This window comes from Polyodon spathula, chromosome 4 (genome assembly GCF_017654505.1).
Source record: "Polyodon spathula isolate WHYD16114869_AA chromosome 4, ASM1765450v1, whole genome shotgun sequence".
NCBI classification, from domain to species: Eukaryota; Metazoa; Chordata; class Actinopteri; order Acipenseriformes; family Polyodontidae; genus Polyodon; species Polyodon spathula.
Genome location: NC_054537.1, coordinates 97,492,572 through 97,500,267, shown reverse-complemented (window position 1 = coordinate 97,500,267; position 7,696 = coordinate 97,492,572).

Genomic DNA, 7,696 nt, shown 5'->3' with positions numbered 1-7,696 from the left:
CAGCCAACCGAAGAACCTCTACCAAAGAGTCGGGAGTCTAGCTGTGGGAGTCCAGCGAGGAGAGACCTGCAAGGAGAGGCTGTTGGAGAAAATACGAACTTAGCAGCGCTCTGGAAGACGTCAACTACTAGACAGGTCTGTACCCTCCCTCCACCGCTCCTGCTCCCACTACTACTGTACCTATCTGTCTCATCTGTCCTGCTATGACTGTCTCTCACATCCCTGTTATTCTGTCCTCTCACTCCCGTCCTCTGTCCTCCGTTGCTGCTCTCCTAACCCCTCTAACCTCATCCTTCTGCCTTGCCCCCCCTCCCACTCTCTCTGGTGCCCCCTGGAACTGTTACTCTTCTGCTGACAAAGCTGATTTCATCTCTGCCTTTTCTCTTGATTTCCTTGCTGTCACTGAAACCTGGCTCTCTCCTGATAGCACTAACTCCTGCTGTCCTGTCCTCTCTCTATGTCCTGTCCCATACTCCGCGTCTCACTAGACGGGGAGGTGGGACTGGTCTTCTCTCTCCCTCCTTACTCTTTTCTGACACCTTTGAATTTCACGCTGTCCAACTAACCTCACTTCTTTAAAATCTCTGATATCCGCAAACTCTTTAACACTCCTCCATCCCTGCCACCCCCTCCGGCTCAAGCCCCAACACCTTCTGTCTCCCCTACTAACTCACCCTACTTCTCCTTCTCTGACCTCTCCTTCCTCCTTCAGGGCCACAAACCCACCATGTGCACACTGGACCATCCATCCCTATGGATGTCAGGACTGTCCAGTCCCTGACCACCTTCCGGTGCCTCCTCAAGACACACCTCTTCAGACAGCACCTGTACAACTCAACTCTTCCCTTCTGGACAATATAGCACTCTGCCTTTAATGCACTTTAACATGCACTTAGGTGCCCTATTTTACTCTATTCAATCCTGCACTTAATCCAGTCTGTAGTATCTTGTATTTCTCTTGCACTCTGTCTAACCCTTGTGTAACTATCAACACTGTTATCTGCTCTTGAACTGCCCCGATATCAAATCGCACTGAGTTTTGTATTTGCTCTTATTAGGACTGAAGTCATTGTATTTTGTATCTTGCGCTTAATTGTACTGTGATCCTTGATATGTATTTTTTGTATACAATCGGAAGTCGTCCTGGGTAAGGGCATCTACTAAGAAATAAATAATAATAAGGAAGTGCTGTAGAGCGAGGTGAACCGCTTGCAGTTCCAGTGCATTTACAGTGGCTCTCAAAAGTATTCACTCCCCTTGGACTTTTCCATATTTTATTATATTACAACACGGAATCAAAATGGAATTAATTAGGAGTTTTTGCCACTGATCAACACAAAAAAGTCCATAATGTCAAAGTGAAAAATAAAATCTACAAATTGTTCTAAATTAATTATAAATACAAAACAGAAAATAATTGATTGCATAAGTATTCACCCCCTTGAGTCAATATTTGGTAGAGGCACCTTTGGCAACAATTATAGCCGTCTATTAGAGTCTATTTGGATAAGTCTCTACCAGCTTTGCACATCTGGACACTGCAATTTTTGCACGTTCTTCTTTGCAAAATTGCTCAAACTCCGTCAAGTTGGATGAGGACCTTTGATGAACAGCAATTTTCAACTCTTTCCACATATTCTCAATTGGATTGTGGTCCGGGCTTTGACTGGGCCACTCCAGGACATTGACTTTTTTGTTTTTAAGCCACTCCAGTGTGGCTTTGGCTGTATGTTTGGGGTCATTGTCCTGCTGGAAGATGAATCTTCTCCCAAGTCCCAGGTTTTCCTCCAGGATTTCTCTGTACTTTGCTGCATCCATTTTTCCCTCTTTATTCATGAACTTTCCAGGCCCTGACGCAGACAAGCATCCCCATAGCATGATGCTGCCACCACCATGCTTCATGGTGTTCTTCATGGTGTGCGCCAAACATAGCGCTAAGCATTGCGGCCAAAAAGCTTTATTTTGGTCTCATCGGACCATAGAATCTTCTTCCACTTGGTCTCAGAGTCTCCCACGTGCCTTCTGGCAAACTCTAGCCAAGATCTGATGCGAGTTTTTTTTTTCAACAATGGCTTTCTTTTTGCCATTTTTCCATAAAGGTCAGTTTTGTGAAGCACCCGAGCTATTGTTACCATATGCACAGTGTCTCCCAGCTCAGCTGTGGAAGACTGTAACTCCTTTAGAGTTGACTCTCCCAGACCACCAACTCATCAACTCTTCCCTTGCACTCTAAGCACTCTGCCTTTAACTGAATTTCCATGCACTCTAGGGTGCCCCTATTGTACTCTATTCAATCCCTGCACTTACATCCAGTCCTGTAGTATCTTGATATTTCTTTCGCACTCTGTCTAACACTTGTGTAACTCTATCAACTACTGCTCTATACTGCTCTGGCAACTGCCCCGATATCAAATCGCCTCCTGATGTTCGTATTTGCTCATTATTAGGACTGAAGCGCATTTTGCTAATTTTGTATCTTGCCCGCTTCAATTGTACTCCCTGCATCCTTGATATGTATTTATTGGTATATACAAGGGAGTCGTCACTGGTAAGCACGGCAGTCCTACTAAGAAATAAATATCATAATAAGGATATGCTGTACTGTAGAGGAGGTGACCGCCACCTTAGCAGCTCTCCAGCTGACCATTTACAGTGGCTCTCAAAAGTACTTCACTCCCACTGCCGAGCTTTTATACATTAATTTTATTATCACTACCACACACGCCGAATTCAAAATTCGCGAATTCAATTAGGAGTTTTTCGACCACTGATCAACACCAAAAAAGGTTTTCCCATAAGGTCAAAGTGAAAATAAATCTACAAATTGTTCCTAATTAATATAAATACAAAACAGAAATTAATTGATTTCTGCCATAAGTATTCACCTTTTTTCGTTTTTTTGTCTTTTCTCCCTCCCCTCCCCCATTGATTGCTCAATATTTTGGTAGACACCGGCACCTTTGCAACAATTACTAGCCGCTCATAGATATTATTCTAGAGATAAAGTCTCTACCAGTCTGGTGCACATCTTGGACACCTCAATTTTTGCCACACTGCTTCTTCTTTGCCAAAATTGCCCTAACAAGCTCCCCGATGCAAGTGCGAATGAGGCAACTTATGCAACAGCAATTTTCAAACTCTTTCCACATATTACCTCATTGCGAGTTGATGGTAAATTTTTTGAAGCGGTCACTCCAGGACATTGACTTTTTTGTTTTTAAGCCATTCCAGTGTACTTTGGCTGTATGTTTGGGGTCATTATCCAGCTGCAAGATGAATCTTCTCCCAAGTCCCAGGTTTTCCTCCAGGATTTCTCTGTACTTTGCCTCATCCATTTTGCCCTCTATCTTCATGAACTTTCCAGGCCCTGACACAGAGAAGCATCCCCATATAGAATCTTCTTCACCACCATGCTTCCTGGTAGGTCTTCAGGGTGTGCGCCAAACAAGCGCAAGCATTGCGGACAAAAAGATTATTGTTGGTTCTATCTGGACCATAGTACTCTTCTTCACTGGTTTCTCAGGAGCTCCCACGTTGCCTTCTGGCAAACATATAGCCTAAGATCTGAGATGCGAGTTCTTTTTTTTCACCATGGCCTTTCTTTTTGCAATCCATAGGCCTCTTGGTGGCCTCCCTGACTAGTGCCCTTCTCGCCCGGATACTCAGTTTTTGAGGATGGCCTGTTCTAGACAGATTCACAGTTGTGCCATATTCTCTCCATTTCTTAATAATGGACTTTACTGTGCTCCGGGGGATATTCAATGCCTTGGAAATGTTCTTATATCCTACCACTGATTGGTGCTTTTGAAGAACCTTATTCCAGATTTGCTTTGAATGTTCCTTCCTCTTCATGATTTAGTTTTTGTTAGGAAATGTACTAACCAACTGTGGGACCTCCCAGAGACAGGTGTATTTAACCTGAAATCATGTGAAACATCTTAATTGCACACAGGTGGACTCCATTCAACTAATTATGTGACTTCTAAAGACAATTGGTTGCACCAGAGCTTATTTAGGTGTGTCATAGCAAAGGGGGTGAATACTTATGCAATCAATTATTTTCTGTTTTATATTTGTAATTAATTTAGAACAATTTGTAGATTTTATTTTTCACTTTGACATTATGGACTTTTTTTGTGTTGATCAGTGGCAAAAACTCCTAATTAAATCCATTTTGATACCCTGTTGTAATACAATAAAATGTGGAAAAGTCCAAGGGCGGTGAATACTTTTGAGAGCCACTGTATGTGCAGTGTCATCCATTGCCCTGACCAGGACCCACAGACTCCTCTGCCTGCCCAGATCACACCCCAACCCGAGTTGCATGCGTCTGTCGTCACTACTTGACAGTTGTGGATCACTCCCATCCTTACACCCTCGCAGAAGTGGGGGGCTTGCTTCCACCAGCGCAAGGCTTCCCAGCACACCTGAGACACTGTCAGCTGGCCCGCATGGAACTGCAGTGTGTAACCGGTGTGTATGGTGGCGAGCACCCAAGTATCTGAGGTGCAGGTAAGTCAGTATTGTAGTTGGTGTTGTGAAAATGGGTAGGTCTGAGGCTGCAAGCCTTCAGGGGCCCTGCCTGCTTGGAGGCTGCCTAGGGTGCCATTGGGGCTGTCTCCCTGTGCGCTGCCGCTTGTCCCGCATTTCTCCATCTTTGCAGGAGACTCAGGTCAGCACAGTGGGAATTGGGACTGTCTGTGTCACTGTTTGTGTCACGGGTGGATGCCAACGTCTCATCCTGTCCCACACCGGATCACGGGAAGGGAGCATCAAGGCCACCTGTCAAGACGCCTACCTCTCTTTGTGGGAGTATTGCAGAATCTCCACCACCGATGGCCCGGGGAGATAGGTGCATCAAGCAAGGCAGACTTGTCCATAACTTTGCTCAAGACAGCCAAAGCTGCCTCCATGCCACTATGAGGCCTGCCAGGGCTTGCCCTTGGAAGCCTGATATTTGCAGCAGCATGCCTGAAAACAAACGTAGCTCTGAAGCTACTGATTCAAAGAGAGGCGCTGTTTGCAAAATGCCATCCAGGTAGGCCGTGAGGAGACCTGCCATGTTGGCCAGACACGTGGCCTGCGCTTCAGCAGCATATGCTCATTTAATGTAGGTCTCTGTTGTCCTGCATTGGCTATTCGGGCATGAAGGGTCCTTAGCCAAACCTCCTACAGAAAGGACTTGCACCAGGGCTGTGATGGTAGAATTCACCGGTGGGAATCCCGCTAAGTCCAATGCCTCCGTGCCTTCCAAGGAAGCAAGTGGGGCTGCATGTCTTGACATACTTGAAACTGAGGCCCATCGGTGCCAAGAGGACCGTACTTCTTCCAAAATGTCTGGGAAAACTGGGAAGGGCTGGTCGGGTGTGGTCTGTGCTGTTCTGGAAACGGAGTGGCGCTGAGTCAGTTCTTGGACCTCTCTCTCTTCCTGTGGGAAGGAGTCACAATCCCAGGGAGTTGCGATTAAAATCGCATCCTGTTCATCCTCGCTCATCACCACATCTTGTTCTGAGACTTCCGGGGCGACCACTGCTGAGGACGGGGTCAGTTCCAGGGCAGATGCCGGGGGTGGAGTTGGGGTCGAAGCAGGGAGAAGAGCCTGCTGTCTCACCAGGCACTCCAGAATCTGAGCCATTCAGCTTGGAAATGTCCCTTGTCTGCCTCGAGTGTCTCGACCACTTACTGCTCCTTGAAGGAGACATAAAGCGGCTGCGAGACCGACTGGATGAAGCACCGGGACCCGGATACCAGGGGGATGCAGGGGAGATGGTAAGAGTCCTTTTCCATGCTGTCGTTCAACTGCTGGTGGTCGATGCAAAAGCGCCACTTGCCATCCTTTTTGGGGACCATGACCACCGGGGATGTCCAGGGACTGCCTGAGGGTTCAATTATGTCGGCTTCTGTCAACTCCTGAAGGACCTGTTTGGCGGCCTCCTGCCATGCCAGTGGTTGTTGGCAAGGGCACAGCTTAATGGGACGAGCCTCCCCAGTCTCGATCTGGTGTTGGCCCATGTGTGTCCGGCCCACATCCTCCGAAGTGGTGGCAAAGCTGGAATGGTACTCACGTGGCTTCCGTGGAGAGCGACGCCCCGCTCTCCTGGCTACACTGGTGGCTCCTGGTGGCGGGTGATGCAGCTGAGTGCTCCGTGATGAAAGGGACTGGGTTGCGGGCCTGCATCGTCCCATCTATGTGGGCTCCTTGGTGTTTCCCTGCGGTTGCTGTGTCAGGCGCTGCTGGGCAGTGGCACTGTAGATGGCCAGGCTGTTCGCAGCCCCAGCACAGCGGCGGGTGGGGCTCAGGTGCCCGGGGTGGCTGGGCGATCGCTGCCCTCATGAGGGTAATGATCTCTGTAGGCCAGGTGGGGTAGATGATGCTGTAAATGGCTTCCGTTTCGTTTATTTGGGCCATGCGAGTGTAACATCTCACAGTCTTCAACCCGCTTGTCTGTCCCCATTCACTGATCTCCTTTTGCACAGCAGACAGTCTCAGCAATCCCGGCGGCAATAAATCACAGACCCCAGGTTTGTTTGTGCTCTGACCGATGGAAACATGTAAAAGAGACCAGATATGAAGGCACACACATCTATAGGGGTGGAAGAGTAAACTAAAATAAAATCACTAAACAATAATATGCCACTACACAATTCAAAACCCCACTTATTTGCAACAGTACATTTTATAAGCACTGTTTCGTTAGTGAGACACTCTAAAAGCAGTTAACATATTATTTACATCAGTTACAAGATTCATAAACTAACCCCTTTTTTCTTAGATGATAGTTGGTATATTCCAGTCAGTCCCATATGTAATATATAGATTCCACCAGCAGGTGTCTCTAAACCCAAAGTCTCTTGGAAAGCTACTGATTTGAAACAGAATTTAACAATATGCAATATACTTAAATACAAACATTTTACCTCCGTTGCATGCGCTGGGTGGTGTGCGGTCGGGCCGCCTCTTCTACTGACTCCGCTCACTCCCAGAGCCCCAGTCATGCTCCTCCTCCTCAACTAGCGCTGTGTGAGCCACGGGAAGCTCTAGGGAGGTTGGGGCAGCGAGCTGGACCTGCTGATGCAGGGCAGTCGTGGTCAGTCCGTGGACAAAGGCCTTCACAACCAGGTCCTCCTGAGTGGCTGGCGGGAACGTGGGGTACCATCTGCAGGCCAGGTACCTGACATCAGCCGCCAGTACGCCCAGTTTCTCTCCGGGGCCTCTGACTGCAGGCTCTACTCTCCCGAAGCAGCGCTCCAGCACTGTGGTTAGCACCTCGTACTGGGCCATCTAGTCTGGGCCCAGGTCCAGCAGAACCTGCAGTGCTTGTCCCTCCAATGCAGCTGTCAACTGTCTGGCCTTCTCAGTCGGCCCCCAGGCATTAGTGAGCGCTGCCATTCCGAATTTAATGTGGCACGCCTCCCACGGGGATCTTCCATCATATCAGCTGACTTTCACCACCTGCCTGCTCACCCCTGGCATCATGTTGCCCCCACACAACTCATTCCCTCTCCCGTGACTGGCACAGGGTCAATGCCAGGGCTTAACTTCATGCTCTCCCATCAAACACACACTCAATTCAGCACTTAGTGTCCCGTAGCTACTACAGCGATTTATGTCGATGGTGGTTAAGCACGATGAGGTCTCCTGGTTTAGAGCAGTTATGTTGTTGGCTTTCTCTTTATCTGTCCATTAATTTATCAT